General features: G+C 44.8%; 1 long non-coding RNA gene across 1 annotated transcript in view; it reads left to right on the top strand.

Annotated features, from left to right (window-relative positions):
- The first annotated feature begins 9969 nt into the window (after window positions 1–9969).
- LOC137561192 (uncharacterized) overlaps window positions 9970–17212 on the top strand; it is a 50558-nt gene continuing 43315 nt past the window's right edge. Inside the window, exon 1 of the long non-coding RNA XR_011029910.1 lies at window positions 9970–10057. This is a non-coding gene — a long non-coding RNA (uncharacterized lncRNA). The remainder of the gene's footprint in view (window positions 10058–17212) is intronic.

The following is a 17212-nucleotide window of genomic DNA, read 5'->3' as shown; positions in this document are numbered from 1 at the left end:
TACAACCCCAGGCTCATCTAAAAGACAAAATAAAACCAGGAGCCCAATGGTGCAGAATCGTGTAAGACTCAGAAAAGCAAAATGCTAAGGATATATAAACTCAAAAGGTGGGTTTCAAATCCTTGCAACAACCGTCAGAGCAGGCAGGAAATTAACTGTCCCTGCTGAGTTTTCCAGGCCTGTAACAGGAAGTTGGTGCACCTTCTAGAGAGGTATGACAAGACACTTAAAACGGGTGGAGTCCCCGATATATAAAAAATGTTATAAACAGAGAGGTAATCTTACCTATTTTGAAAAAATTGGACCAGTTTATTGAAAAAGGGTTCTTTTACTTGAGCACATAAAATTGACCATCAATTAGTCTGTTCTTTTTTACTTAATCTGCCTCTACCAGGACAGTGAGAGACACCTATCCTATACTCAAAAAGCCTGCTAAGCATCTCTCTGCTATCCATTCTCCCTTGGCCTGTTTGCTCTGGTATCTTTGATTCTTAACAATGACAAGAAAGAGAAAAAATACTGCAATGACTGACTTTTCCTGAGAGGAAATCACATAATGTCTTGTGTGCCTTTAATTGATCATACTGGGCAACTCTGCTTCTGATCATGGAAACCAACCGATGCTTTGCCATATTGTGATCCTCTGTTGATGTCCATGTCCCAAAATATCAAGAAAACAACTGCTCGGACTCAGGAAATGGTGCTGCCATCTGTGAGCATCATGGCACCGATCCTGCTCTAGCCATGAGGTGGAGTCAAGGGTTTCTTGGTGAGGTTAAATTAGCATACCTCTTTTATGCCAAATTAAGTGACTATATGAAAGATTAAAAACCATAATGTGCACCTAATGAAGCTCAGTTGTGACACATATTCTAATCTACCTTACAGACTGTAAAACCACTAATTACTTCTTCCTAGGTAAAAGCTTAACAAAAAAAAATGACAATAACCTCTGTAGATCATTAGTGTCTGTGCAATTTATTGCATTTTTGTTAAAGTATTACAATGTCTTTGGCTTTTTCCCACTTTACATTCATTCTGTTTATGTAAAATAGGATCGGCTGGTCACCCATTATATATTATTATCATTTACTGTATTTATAAAGTGCCAACATATTACGCAGCGCTGGACAATAAATAGGGACACATACAATGTAAACAAGGGGTGACAGTCAGAGAGGTTATACAATATAGCACAAGGTTATACATGCAAACAGGGTATAAAATTCATGATTATGCGATTTTACAGACACCCAGCAATTGAACTCCAAGTTAGTCCATTGGGAGGGTGTCATTGCTGGGGTTGCAAGAACAAGAAGGACACCCATTTGGGGGGATAATACACTCTGGCAAAGACTTTTAATTATTATTTTTAGTAGTAGTAGTAGTAGTAGTAGTAGTAGTAGTAGTAGTAGTAGTAGTATTGATTTATAAAGGGTCAACATAGGGCACTGTACAAAGTAAAAAACAAACAGACATGGAGTACATAATAAAGACAATGGTATACATCAAATATGGACACTGGTATAAAATACAGAATTGGTAATTACAATGACAAATATAACATGATAAATAAAATGTATAACAGAGTGCAAGATACAAAATGATTAACAAATTCCAAGACACAAAAGGGTGAGAGAGCCCTGCCCTTGCAAGCTTACAATCTAAAGAGATGTGAGGGTGAGTAGGAGGGGACACTTAGTGGGATATAAAAGCAAATGAGAACTCATGGTGAGAGATATAATTTACAACCATAATGCAACCTTGAATAGTGATATTCCTGTATAGGAGAACTCATGGAGAACCATGTAATCAATTTGATCAGCTGATAGATTTGGAAGGTTCTGATTTGCTGTGATCACTTCCTACTTTAGCAAATTACCGGCAAATCACAGCCTTACAAATACAATATACAAACTGATCATACTGATCTCCCAGTTCTCCATAAATTCTCATGTACACAAGTGTCACTACGGCAGGGTGCTTTGTAGTTGTAAACTACATGTTATGTATTCTATAGTATATGTTATGTATACTATGTAGACTATACTGTAAGTTCACAAAACCTAAAGCTGTAGATGTTTACTTTTTTTTAAAGAACATTTTATATAATATTATTTAAATGTTAATTTAAAATCTGATTTTTCCTACAAGAATGTTTAAAAAGTTAAACATTTCCGTAATATCTTTCATGTTTTGAAACCATAAAAAGAAGTGGTTAAATTATGTTTGAAGGACAAGCATGTGCATGGTTAAGTAATCAGCTGGCACTAATTATATCTAATATATAATAAACTAGAGAAAGGAGATGATAAAAAAATGATGTTGCACAGCACAATGTTCTACCTTGAGAAACACTGCATTAGAGTCACTACAATGGTAATTCTAGTAACAGTACCAAGGCTCTGAGTTCGGCAGAGCCAGTAACAACCAAGTCAGCATGAGTCCTTTCTGCTCTTCTGTAGGAAAATTGTATTATTTTCTTCTAGTTTGCTTTTCGGAAGTCTGTGGCCTGCAGTCATGGCTTATCAGTAAGTTGTGTATTTGGAACTGAGCCAGATCAATACTGTATTCTCTCACACATCTCTGAACCCAGCAGGGAAGGTAATCACAGTGATACAGAACTCTGCACCTACTGGAACAGATCAATACTCTGACAGAGTCTACCTTTGTTCCTTCACTAGCTTTGAGATGTTCTGCATGCTCTACATGATTGCTTAAAGGTTTGTTTTTGCCTTGTCCTATAAGACAACATAGCTCCCTCCCTGGTCTCACCTAATAACATCACTGTAATTGTCTTGACATGAAATAGCTGCACAAGACACAAAGCGTTTTCTCCCTACTAACGGCTGTTGATATAGCTTAAATAGGTAGTCAAAGCCTTAATGCGTATTCCTGCTTATTCAACCAGACTCTTCTAAGCTTCCCAATATGATTTTACCTGTGGGAGACACTCGGCTGAAAAGAATTGTATTCCAATTTAAACACTGGAAAATTAGTACGGAGTACGGACTAGATGGTCCTTGGTTTTTCCTTACTTGACTCGACTATTGTCAAGATGCGAATCACGGTATGGTATGCCTCAGTTTTAAAGCCTGGTAAAATGCTCACTGAATTTTTAATACCTAGTTTGTTAAATTAGGACACTGTGATCTATTGTCCTTTATTTTACACGTTCCCTTAAAATCAATAACAAGAATGTACTAGATAAAAACAGAATCAAGCACCGGAGTTTATACCCTATGATTGACTCCTATTGATCAGTCTATATTATTAAGATAAAGCCATTTTCCGCACCATTTGAATTTTTCTTTTTTGGGTTAGGTGACAAGAATTCATTAGTAGTGGAGACTAAACATTCTGTTTCTATGTTTTAAAAACCATCTGCTATAATCTGCCTCTGATAAGTCTTTGGTCTCTACCACTTAAATCATTTTTTAGAAAAACGTCACCTGTATCATATGAAAGTTTTTTTTCTTAATCATTCATTAGATTCTGCAATCTAATGAATGATTAAGAAAAAAAAACTTTCATCTTTGTTAATTAATTACAGTTTTCATTTTTCAGGTCTGAACTGAAGAGCTCTCTGCCCTTTCAGGCTATTGTTTATTTGTGAATTTAAAGCTAATCTGAACTAAAGGTAAACTTATGACATATAAAATTGTACCTGAAAAACGGCTCCTTAATAAAACTTTCCTGGATTCCCTAAGACTTATTTTCATTTTAAGGGATGTAGTTTCTGCCTGATGTCACATCCCACTGACATGGCTGCTGTTCATCCATCTCCCACACACAGAAATGATAACCTACTGAACGTTTCATCACAAACCTGCTATTGGAAGTGCTTGTAAAGCCACACAGGGGTTTTATGACCTTTAATTAGTTTTCAGGATAGCGACCAATGTTGGGCATTTTGCCTGATCCATCCAGTAGATTAGCCCAGATGACTGTTGGGCAGATAGCTTGCAGTCAGCCACGTACGTGCAATGTCATTAAAATGACAATGTTCTACAGAATGTGCGCATGTTGTGCTTAAAGGAATACTATCAATACCCAAGTGTTATAAAATGACAATGTACAAATAATGTCTAAGTAGCTGTGTAAACATTTTCCTATTTTTCATGTTAAATATTAGAGGCAAAAGCTTTAATTCATTGTGGGTTTAGCTCTATTGGGACAAATCATTCGCAAAGGGGTGTCTGTTTCAATGCACAGTCAGTGTTGTTTATTACATATCAGACTACAGAGTATTTTTCCCTGAAAGCCAAAAAAAAATCTGTGCTGTCACAGACAATTACACTTTTAAAACAAGTTACATTTCCTCTGCTCTCTTGCAGACAGCTCAGAAACATGCAGTTCCTTCTAAGACCTTTCTCACACACAGTTACACACAGAGATAAGGTGCGTACACACGCACTACAAAAGGAAATTACGGGTCTGCCGGACCCTCCTGCTGGGCGGTCTTTAGCCAACAGTATGCGCGTGTGTACTCGCTGTTGGCGGACTGACAAGGCTGTTTCTGAATGATCCGCTCAGCGGACTGATAAGGCTGTTTTTATCAGTCCGCCGACAGCGCGTACACACGTGCATACTGTCGGCTAAAGACCACCCAGTGGGAGGGTCCGGCGGACCCGTTGTTTCCTTTTGTAGTGCGTGTGCACGCACCTTTAACTACACTGTGAGGGAAACTCCCCTCATTAACTCTCCTGTCAGAAATGAGCAGACAGTGCCGTCAGTTCAGAGTGAAAGGAATTTGTCACAGTGAACAAAAGAGATAAGCAAACGAAAAGTATACATCATTATTTACCAGCACTTCAGGAACTCTCTCTAACTCAGGATAAAAAACACATTTTAAACGATAGTGTCCCTTTAATGTCGCTTCCACTTGTGCACAGTATTGACATGAGTTGGTAGTTTGCAATATAGGTGTGCAAGCAACGTCACTGGAAAGACTCATCTTTGTCCCTGGTAAATTAGTTTCCATGAACTTGGTCATTTGTTTTTGACAACTTTTGATTAGTGTGTACGGACTTTAACTTCAGGTACACTTAAAGGACTAGGCTGAGGACAGCGGCGTGGGAGCGATCCATGCAGAAGGGGCTGGAGGAAGCCCCAGCTATGTATACAACTATTATTATTACTCAGCTTGGGTATGCTTTAAGCAAGTGAGGAATAGTTCAATGTTAGTCATGAAGCAGATCAGCGATCAAACCAAGAAACAAATGTTGATTCAGGTAATAACTTTAATGAATAACTATACATAGTTTTGTGGACAGTGACTATTAGTGTTGGGCGAACATCTGGATGTTCGGATTCGGTGTGGTTCGGCCGAACATGCCCCTGATGTTCAGCATGTTCGAGCCGAACCCCGAACCCAACCCGAACATGTCCCTTTGGGGCCCCTATAGGGTCCCAGCATAAAAGGAGAGCATGCCCCGAGCGCGCGCGCGGGGGGGGGGGGGGGGGTCAGAAATGCCCCCACCCCTCCCCGCTAAGCTCTCCCTTCTGCCAGTACCCTATAATTAAATTTAAGTGCCCTGAAGTACCTGAGGAGGAGGAGGGCAGGAAGAGGGAAGCCTGAGTTCTTGGGCACTAGTACCATCTGGTGCTTCCGCCCTCTCTTGACGCACTTCCTGTTTACATTTGAAGTCGCGTCAAGAGGGCGCAGAAGTACCGCGATGACGCGAACGACAGTACGCGTCATCTACATGATGACACGTACCCTAGTACGCGTCATCGCGGTACTTCTGCGCACTCTTGACGCGACTTCAAATGTAAACAGGAAGTGCGTCAAGAGAGGGCGGAAGTACCAGATGGTACTAGCGCCCAAGAACTCAGGCTTCCCTCTTTCTGCCCTCCTCCTCCTCAGGTACTTTTGGGCACTTAAATTTAATTATAGGGTACCGGCAGAAGGGAGAGCTTAGCGGGGAGGGGCATTTCCGACCCCCCCCCCCCCCCGCGCTGGGGGCATGCTCTCCCTTTATGCTGGGACCCTATAGGGGGCTATGTTCGGCCGGGCACGGCTGTGTTCGGCCGAACAAAGAAGGCCTGTTCGGGTTCGGGCAGCGTGCCCGAGCACCCTCCCGAACACCATGAGGTGTTCGGGGGGTGCCAAACCGAACCCGAACAGGCCAAAATCCGAGCGAACCCGAACAGTGGCGAACACTGTTCGCCCATCACTAGTGACTATATGCTTCACTGTATGCAACACAAACACACACAAACTTTCCCGTTCCATTGCATTGCTTTCCTGTTTTTACAGGAAATGCAATGCAGCTATTTCTATGATCGACATCTGCAGCCACATATCAAATCTCTTCCGTCATACACAAGGGACACCTCTCATCTGCTGGGTATGCTGGAGGGCATACAGGAACCAGCAGGCACCTTACTTTTGGCCCTTGATGTGGAGGCCCTGTACTCTAGTATCCCACATGACTTGGGCATTGAGGCCGTTGGGATATTTTTAAGCGAGTTAGGGATGCAGAACATGCCGCACAACATCCTCCTCCTCTCCCTACTGGCATTTTTGTTAAGCAATAATATCTTTGTTTTCGAGGGTTCCCACTACCTCCAGGTGCAGGGTGTGGCGATGGGCACTACGTGTGCCCCGTCCTATGCTAACCTGTACCTGGGGGAGTGGGAACGGAGAATTTTTTTGAGCGAGGTTCTATCTATGTACAGTACCTGTGCCACATTCTCACGTGGCACAGGTACATAGATGATATTTTTTCCAGTTTTCTGGGAACTTGACCGCACTCTGTGAATTCGTTGAATTGTTAAATAATATAAAAATGATCGTAATTTACGCTTCACCTTGCAGTGGGATACACAGACACTGCCATTTTTAGATGTGTAGATAAATTTGGATGAACCGGGATATATTTATACTACCTTGTATCGTAAAGAAACCTCAACGAATTCTCTGTTACGGGCAGACTGTTTCCACCCTGGACACACCGTTTGAGGGGTCCCGGTTGGGCAATATTGCGTTTGAAACGCAACTGCTCAAGAGAAATAGATTTTCAGGATGAAGCCAATGACCTCAGGAGGAGGTTTCATAGGCGGGGCTGCCCGGATAAGCCATTGGAACGGGCGTTTCACAGTGCCCAAATTAGTGATCGCAGTAAACTTTTGAAGGTTGGAGGCACTCGAAGGGGTGAGTCTACATTTCCGCTATTCTGTACACAATTTTGCCCACAAAGTGATCGCGTTGAGAGGATCCTCAGACGTCATTGGCACATCCTTATCAATGACCCTAAATTAGGTGAGAGAGTTTCAAGCTCACTACAGATAGCCTATTGCCGGGCACCGTCTATTCGTGACCAATTATTTAGGAGCCATTTTCAGGGACAGGATAGTTCTCACAAACACTGCAGGGTACACCTGTGGAGGGTGTGCAATGTGCCGATTCATCAAGGTGGGGAAAACTGTCTTGTTGCCAAATGGAAGGACCTGGGAACTCGATCACTTCGTTAATTGTGCCACCATTCTGGTGGTATATCTTCTGATTTGCCCATGTGGAGCTTTCTACATGGGCAAAACCAAGAATGAATTGAGGACACGCATGTGCCAACATATTAATAGTATTGTAACGTATTGTGCCGGCAGCCTCTGTAGAAGCGCTGTTTAGCGCAAAACGGCCGTCAGGCATCCTGTGCCCAGCACCCACCACCACCTACGCCTCCTCTCACAAGGGCATGTGTTTAACTCCATGCCACTTTTGCAAGATGTTGCACGTTTGCACTTTACCTATGCTACAATAAATTGAACACTGGCAGCAGTGCCAGCTTTCCTGCTTTCTTTGTTTGCCAGCTAAAAATGAGGCTTGGATAAGAAAAACAAAGTTCTGATGCTGCAAAACTGTTAAAGAAACACCAAGCCTTTGCAGTGCTGCTGAATAGACTTTTAGTCTGGAGGTTCACTTTAATAATAAATCTGCTATCAGTTATAATATTAATCCAATTAGGTCTTTTCAAAGTTCCATTTGGCCCAAGAGAATTTCACTTCCTGTAGAGCAAACAGTTATCTAAATTCAAAATTGTGCATATCCCTAAAACTTACTGCTGATCTGTTAATACATTAGATAATCTAACAGATACTTTTTTTCCCTTAATGTTACATACGTACTGTTGGCTACATAATTCAGCAGTATGCTCAGTATGAAATAAAAATTCACTTATGTACATTTTTCTTTTGCCACACTCTTGCAATTTACATTCCGTATCCAAAACCTGTGGATGTAGATCGGAGCATTGACACAATTTGACAAAAGCCGGCTGTATACATGCGATAATCGAGTACCGCTGGAGCTAAAACGAAACACCTTTACCAGTTGTTAAGTTTATATTGTCTCCAATGAAGCACACAAGGTACATTAAGATGTGCTTTTGCACCATTCCCAACAAATCTTGGCCGGCTTGCTATATATTTGTGCAAGAATTTAACAGTACCGGAGCTATTATTGCCATTGCAATACTTCCAGCACGCACCGAGGACACAATAAAATGGATTCATGCTGAGATAATGTATGGGATGTTATTGCATTTTATTTACTGTACTTTGCTGAGCCAGTTTGATTTTCCTCCTATATCATTTCCTAGTTGATTCTCTCCTAGCAGAATTCTTCTCTGCCTTTATGTTTGGTGTGAATGTGTACAATAAATGTGCTCTGAAGGATTGGGTTTTCTTGTCTTGGAATAAATATGGTTATATCTTCAGCTGCGCAACTCAGTGCTGCTGTAGTCGCCAGAATGTAGTATTGTAGCAAGGAAAAAGCATTTTTTCTTGCAGGCTTAATGCCTTCTGGATAAGAAGTTACTAGATGTAGTAATTCGCTTGTCTCTGGAAAGGACAACAGATCTCTGCTATCGGTAAGCGAGGTCACTTAACAATAAAATGGCGTAGCACAGAGTACAGTTCTGCACTGTGTACACCTTTTAGAGCTCAGTTTTACAATATTTGCACATATACTTCTTAGGCTTTATTTCCCCCGGCTGACACTTGTTGCTGCCACCCATGCAGCGCTATGGCTGTATCCTTTAAACTGTGGCCGCATATAATTAAATCTACAACCTATTTACATATGCCTAAAGAGGAACTGTTGCTAAAATCTTAAAATTTAAAACACATACAAATAAGAAGTACATTTCTCCCAGAGTAAAATGAGCCATCACACGCATACTGTGCGCGCATCTCCTGCTTGGTAGGTGGAGCTCTGCTCCACCTTCAGTCTCCCAGCGGCAAGCTCAGAGACTGTTAGACAGCGAAACAGCCAACTAATTCGGGTTTACAGCGCTGCGATCTACAGCAGAGCTGTACTGGAGACAGCCGTGTGACACAGCTGTCCCCTCCTGAGTCTCGGCGGTGGTCGGCTGTCATTGGCTGGCGGGGGGAGGGAGGGAGGGGGGAATATGTAAATGCACAAAAAACCGGAACATTTAATAAAAAAACAAACAAATACAAAGAAATAAAAACAAATAAACATTCGGGGGGCAATCTGACCCCACCAACAGAGAGCTCTGTTGGTGGGGAGAAAGGGGGGGGAATCACTTGTGTGATGTGTTGTGCGGCCCTGCAGCTTGGCCTTAAAGCTGCAGTGGCCTATTAACAGAAAAAATGGCCTGGTCTTTAGGGGGGTTTAACACTGTGGTCCTCAAGTGGTTAAAGAGAAACTGTCGCGGAAATCTTAAAATTTAAAACACATATGAATAAGAAGTACATTTCTCTCAAAGTAAAATGAGCCATAAATTACTTTCTCCTATGTTGCTGTCACTTACAGTAGGTAGCAGAAATCTGTCATTACCGACAGGTTTTGGGCTAGTCCATCTCTTCATATGGGATTCTGAGCATGGCCTTTATTTTTTAAAAAGACATTCCCTGAAAATGATTAATACAAAGATGCTGGCCAGCCTCCCTGCTCGCTGCACACTTTTTTGGCAGTTGGACAGAGCAACTGCCATTCACTAAGTGCTTTTAAAAATAAAGAAAACCCTGAGAACTCCCCATGAGAAGATGGGAAGTACAAAGGAGGATCCGCAAACCAGAACAGGATGAGGTAAAAAAGGCTGAAATGTTTATTTGAAAAATCATGAGAAGATGGGCTAGTCCAAAATCTGTCAGTAATGTCAGATTTCTACTACTTACTGTAAGTGACAACAATATAGGAGAAAAGTAATTTATGGCTCATTTTACTCTGGAAGAAACATACTTCTTATACCTCTTATTCTTCTTATTCGGTGACTGGATAGTGTAATGGTTAAGGGCTCTGCCTCTGACACAGGAGACCTGGGTTAGAATCTCGGCTCTGCCTGTTCAGTAAGCCAGCACCTATTCAGTAAGTGTAACGATTGTGGAATTCTCTCCGTGATCAGCGCACAAGACGTGCGCTGACACTGCGGAAATCCTCCACAAGCGTGTAATTTGAGGGAACCCAGCAAAAGGTGCAATGCACCTGTAGAGGGAAATTCCTGTTGGCAGGAGGAGCTTTGAAGTGCAGAGGAACAGCTCCTCTGCCCTGCCACAGACGCAAGACAGGAATTGCACGAAGGGAAGAAACACAGGGCAAGATAGCCCTGAAAGAGAGAGATCAAAGCGACTCCTTTAATATAGAAAATAATTCTGCCTATTAAAGGATCCACAAAAGCTTTGGATTGGGGTAAAAAACCCGGAGACTGAGCAACATCATTACAAACATCAATAGGGAGTGTTTTATTCAGATGCTTGCGTTTTTTAGTCTTTCCCTTTTTGCAACTTTGCATGTCTGCTGTTTAAAACCTGAAGTGGCAACCGACACATTGAACTGATTGTCATACTGAAAGGTTTTGCATGGAAGGGAAAGATCAGCTGACTTATCAGCAGCTACACATTCAATCAGAGCAGGTGGTAAGCCAGGCAGTTTAAACCAGTGAGAGAATATCACTGCAAGAAACTGATACAGATTATCATTCCAAGAATTGTCTTTTAACACATTGTACGCCCAGGTGAACAAATCGCCTTTTAAGAGCACATAGGCAAACTGAAGAGCCGACGTAGACGGATCAGTAATCTGAAAGGTGGGATTCAGGCAAAACCTCACACATTCAGAGAGAAATTCCGCTTTAGTCTCTGAGTTTAGGCTTTTAAAGCTCTTAAAGACACAGGACCCATACTCGACCAAATCGTACAAATCGGAAATTCCCTCTACACTGGGAATTTTGGTTTGGCTGGTCATAATGTAACGATTGTGGAATTCTCTCCGTGATCAGCGCACAAGACGTGCGCTGACACTGCGGAAATCCTCCACAAGCGTGTAATTTGAGGGAACCCAGCAAAAGGTGCAATGCACCTGTAGAGGGAAATTCCTGTCGGCAGGAGGAGCTGTGGAGTGCAGAGGAACAGCTCCTCTGCCCTGCCACAGACGCAAGACAGGAATTGCACGAAGGGAAGAAACGCAGGGCAAGATAGCCCTGAAAGAGAGAGATCAAAGCGACAGAGGGTATGCGTGTTCACCAAACTTGTCGCCACCCTGCGACGATGAACACACAACCATGAAGACAAAGTGAGAAGGCAATCGCCAGAGATGGCGATTGCTAACAGCGACACAAGACCGAATAAGCACAGATGAGGAATGTATGTATGTCCACCAATCTAGCCGCCACCTGCGATGGCGGACACACAACAAAGGAAACCGAGTGAGAACGCAATCGCCTGAGAAGCGATTGCGAATGAGATTGAGCAAAGGGACAGATTGTATGTGTGTGCACCAAACTAGTCGCCAACCCGCGACGGTGCATACACAACAGCAGATATGAAGCAGGAACGCAATTGCGAGAGAGGCGATTGCCAGAGGTGACACAAGGCTACAGCAAGGCAGAGCACGAGAGTAGTAAAAGCACAGCAAATCATACAATGAGAAGATAAGGAAAATAACAAACGCTAGCTAAATGCGAACACCCCACTCATTCGCAACAGTGCACGCGTTTATGCGCGGTCTCCGCGTGGTAAGCACAACAGAGACAAGCACGCCTAACTAACCACCGACAGACAAACATGAAACAGAGGACGCGAGCGCTTGCTTAACGGTTACCTCACCAAGCCTCCAGCAAGCGTTCATAGCAGACAAGACAGATACACGAAAACAGGAATAAGCGAGAGATAGGATCCACAGCACTAGCGCAAGAGGCTAGTGCATTCCAGGAAGACAGAACAGAAGGATCCACAGCACTAGCGCAAGAGGCTAGTGCGATCCAAGTATAGAAAGAGAGATGGAGATCAGACGGATCCACAGCACTAGCGCAAGGCGAGTGCAATCCTGGCAAGACAGATCAGATGAGATAGCTGGTAGCAACCGCTGCTCCAGCTACACTCCAAGAACAAAGATCAGAACGACTTCCTGTCGACCACCGCTGGGACAGGACAATCGCAACAGACAGACAAAACAGATATGCAATCCTAACTGCACTAGGGAATCTGCCTAGTGCAGTTCCAGGAATTACTCTAAACTAATATTCAAACAATGAGCAAGGCTGACACTCCAGGCGAGTTACACAGGACTAACCCTTATGACCAGCAAAGGACTCTGGGAAACATAGCTCTTTATACTGCCAGTCATCAAAGGAGGCAGGTAGGGGATTTGCATAATGAGTGTATGCAAATTCCTCAGCAGCAAGCTGCAATACTGACAAAAGGTCTCTCTTCCAGAGACCTGCAGAATGCAGACCTGAACAGTGGTCAAAAGGCTGCCTGCCTGCGCAGGCAGCCAAGCGGATCCTTACAGTAAGGAGTTCTTTGGGCGAGACTCCCTAACACTGCTACTGCCTACTGAGTGCGCTCTAGTGGCTGCCTCATAAGCGCTTTGAGTCCGACAGGAGAAAAGCGCTATACAAAAAAAAGGAATTATTATTTGTGTATTTCAAATTTTAAGACTTTTCGCAACAGAGGTCCTTTAACCATTGGATCCACTCACATTGGTCCCTTTCAAACAAATTTGTTCAGGCTGTTCCGCAAGTTTGGGTCTGGAGCGATTTTTCTTGATCGACGGAATGGAGGGTCAGGGATGGAAAACTGATGCCTTTAAAAACAGATCCATTCCACGGATCAGTTTTTACATGGATCAGTTTTACATCCATGCCAGTGTGAACCAGGCCTTATAGTGGCATGGCATAGATATAAAGTGTGCCCAAGCTGAAGCCTGTGCCAAAAAGAAAATGCTTGTCTAAAAAGAGGGAAGCCTCGGGATTAGAGATGGCCCGAATGGTTCACCGGCGAACTTCCGGGGTTCGCGATCGCGGAGAACCGCAAACTTTTCCGGAAGTTCAATTCACCCCCATAGTGCATCAGTAGGGTCAACTTTGACCCTCTATATCACAATCAGCAGGCACATTGTAGCCAATCAGGCTACACTCCCTCTTGGAGCCCCACCCCCCTTATAAAAGGCAGGCAGCATCAGGCATTGGACTCACTCGTGTGCCTGCAGTAATTAGTGAAGGGAGAGCTGCTGCAGACTCACATAGGAAAAGTTTAGTTAGGGTCATGTAGGCTTGTTAGCGTTCTCCTTGATCATTCTTATTGCTAAAAAAAACACCCCTCAACAGCTCTTTTGAGAGCTAATCTTGTTCTTGTGATCTATATTTTTTTATTTAGTGTGTGTGACCCACATGGATTATATACAGCTCTGTCAGTCAGTCGTAGCTGGCCTTTGGCCCCTTGGGGGTAATTCCTACTGTGCCACTGCCAGGCCCAGCACATTCAGTGAGTAACTACCTGTGTGTGTGACAGGCAGCTGCACATTTGTAATCCCAATCACTGCACCTGTTTACTGTTCAGTGCACCTACTTACCTATACCTATGTGAGCGCAAGCATTGTTAATATCACCAGTCATTGCACCTGTTCATGGTACCTGTGTGTGTGTGTGACAGGCAGCTGCACATTTGTAATCCCAATCACTGCACCTGTTCACTTTTCAGTGCACCTACCTACCTATACCTATGTGAGCACAAGCATTGTTAATACCACCAGTCATTGCACCTGTTCACGGTACCTGTGTGTGCGTGTGACAGGCAGCTGCACATTTGTAATCCCAATCACTGCACCTGTTCACTGTTCAGTGCACCTACCTACCTATACCTACATGAGCACATGCAGTTTTATATGCCACCACCAGTCGCTGCACCTGTTCACGGTACCTGTGTGTGTGACAGCTGCACATTTGTAATACCAGTCACTGCAACCTGTTCACTGCACCTGTGTAACCGCACATTGTTGTACCAGCAGTCACTGCATACCTGTTCACTGCACCTGTGTGACCGAACGCTATTTTATATACCAGTCCATGCATACCTGTTAACTGCACATGTGTAACTGCACATTGTTGTACCAGCAGTCACTGCAACCTGTTTACTGCATCTGTGTAACCGTACATTGTATTAGTCAAGTCAGTGCATACCTTTCACTTCATCCCCCCCAATATGGACAAAACAAAAGACAGAGCCGGAGGCAGGCCACCTGGCAGGTCTGTTCGAGGTCACGCTGTCGTGATTTCATGCAGCCCTCGACCAAAGTACACTGTTTAGAAGAAGGCACGTGCCATCAACCCCCAATATTGTCAGGACGTGGTTGACTATTTAACACAGAACACCTCATCTTTCTCAGCTTCCGCACGGAAGCGTGACATATCTTCCTCCTCCTGCTCTGATTCTGGCACCCCACTTAACACTCAGTTGGCCACCACCACCAAACTGCCATCACCCCAGGGCTCAGCGGTGTGAAAACATTTTTGTGTGTCTGCCTCAGATGAGATCAATGCCATCTGTACTCTCTGCCACCAAAAATTGAGCCATGGAAAGACCAACCCATAGGGACAACTACCTTAAAAAAGGCACATGATTACAAAGCACAAACTGCAATGGGATGACCACCTGAGGAAAAGCAGCAAACAAAAGCAAAGCCACACACCGCAGTGGAAGATACCAGGCCACAATTATTTCTCAAAAAAGGTGATACCTAAACTGTACCGTGATGTTGAAAGGCAAGTGGTGACATCTCTGGCACACAGCGTTGGGTCAAGGGTCCATCTGACCATGGATGCCTGGTCTGCAAAGCACGCTCAGGCCTGCAGGAAGACTAAGTCAGTCCCCACACACAGCATCTCTGCCTGCACGCCGTGTGACTGCCTGCCCCAAGACTAAGTCGGTCCCCACACAGCATCTCTGCCTGCAGGCCACTGGACTGTCTTCTCTGCCACCACCAACAGGGTCCACCAGGACTCCAGGCGGATTCCTGAATTTTTAAGGCCACTGCTAGCAGCGGATGCTATAATAATTTTTCTGGTGCGTGTAGTGTTGGGCGAACAGTGTTCGCCACTGTTCGGGTTCTGCAGAACATCACCCTTTTCGGGTGATGTTCGAGTTCGGCCGAACACCTGATGGTGTTCGGCCTTTTTAGTTCGGGTTCTCCCGAACTATTCAATGCCCGCCGAACAGGGCCCCTGTTCGGCAGAACAGGGCCCTATTCGCCCGAACATGCCGCAATACGGCCCCCCTATGGGGTCGCAGGCATAAGGGGGGAGCATGCCCCGATCGCGGGGGGGGGGGGGGTCGGAAATTCCCCCCACCCCCTCTGCTAGCGCTCCCCCCTCTGCCTGCTTCCCTATAAAAAAAGTTTAAGGCAAGTTAAATAGTACCTGGTGGCTGGCACTGGCAGTGGAGTGAGGAGGAGGAGGAGTCCGAGTAGCAGAGTGACGCGTTGAGGCCGGGCAGCGGGCGGTTCAGCGGTAGTACCCTTGTGGTACTTCCGCCCTTTCTCTGACCTCACGTCCTCTGCATACGAGGGTACGCGTCACGCGTACCCTCGTATGCGTCATCACGTAGAGGACGTGAGGTCAGAGAAAGGGCGGAAGTACCACAAGGGTACTACCGCTGAACCGCCCGCTGCCCGGCCTCAACGCGTCACTCTGCTACTCGGGCTCCTCCTCCTCCTCACTCCACTGCCAGTGCCAGCCACCAGGTACTATTTAACTTGCCTTAAACTTTTTTTATGGGAAAGCGGGCAGAGGGGGGAGCGCTAGCGGAGGGGGTGGGGGGAATTTCCGACCCCCCCCCCCCCGCGATCGGGGCATGCTCCCCCCTTATGCCTGCGACCCCATAGGGCCCCCAAAATGGGCATGTTCGGGGGTCCCATTGACTTCCATTAAGTTCGGCGTTCGGGCCGAACATGCCGAACATCTGGCCCATGTTCGGCCTGTTCGGCCCGAACCCGAACATCCAGGTGTTCGCCCAACACTAGGTGCGTGTACATGCCTGCCTATTTTTTCTGTCTGCACTGCAGCTGCAACAACAAAGCAAAAGGCATGTACATGTGTCATTTTCCCTTCGTGATCATTATCTTGCCGCGGTAAAGGGGCTTGCGTATCACAATGAAGCAATGACTGATGGCTATATGAGTGTGTTGGGGTTGGGGGGCACACCTGACCCAAGAAAATAGATAATAAGGTTGTTGCTTCATTGTGGACAGGCCAAATTTGATCAGCTGGACACTCAGTCACTGTTGTTCTGTCATTCAGCTACCTCAGCTCGTCCATATGGGCTTGAAAACCGCCATGGCCTGCACTCTGGCCATGGTGCACACCAGTCCAGCACGGCCATCACTACACAAACAGCTGTTTGTGGTGCGCTACACAGTGAGTTTGGTCTGTCAATGTGAAGCAGTACACTAATTACACTACTTGATTGATGTATACACATGCAAGATTCATTAAAGCACTTTAGGCCTGCAATTTAGCATGCAATGTGATTTCTGCCCTTGAAATGCTGCTGTGCGTCAAATCCAGATTTTTCCCAGGGAGTTTTGGCATGCATCCCACTCCGCCATGCCCCTCTCCAGGTGTTAGACCCCTTGAAACATCTTTTCCATCACTTTTGTTGGCAGCATAAATGTTTCTAGTTTTCAAAGTTTGCCTCCCCATTGAAGTCTATTGCAGTTCGCAAAAATGTGCATGTTCGAAAACTTCCGCGGAAGTTCGCGAACCGAAAATCGGAGGTTCGGGCCATCTCTACTCTGTATTCTGCAGAGACTTCCTAGTTCCTCCTCAACCTCAAAGAAGATCCGGACCATGCTATTCTTCAAGCACAAATGCGGCCATGCTGCGCCTCTGCACAGCACAAGCGGCTCTGTCTTACGGCACAGGCACAGCAGTACTCGCTCAGGCGCATTACAACCATAGTTCTGCTTGAA

This window comes from Hyperolius riggenbachi, chromosome 3, assembly GCF_040937935.1.
Source record: "Hyperolius riggenbachi isolate aHypRig1 chromosome 3, aHypRig1.pri, whole genome shotgun sequence".
Lineage (NCBI taxonomy): Eukaryota > Metazoa > Chordata > Amphibia > Anura > Hyperoliidae > Hyperolius > Hyperolius riggenbachi.
This window is presented reverse-complemented; position numbering and strand designations above follow the sequence as displayed.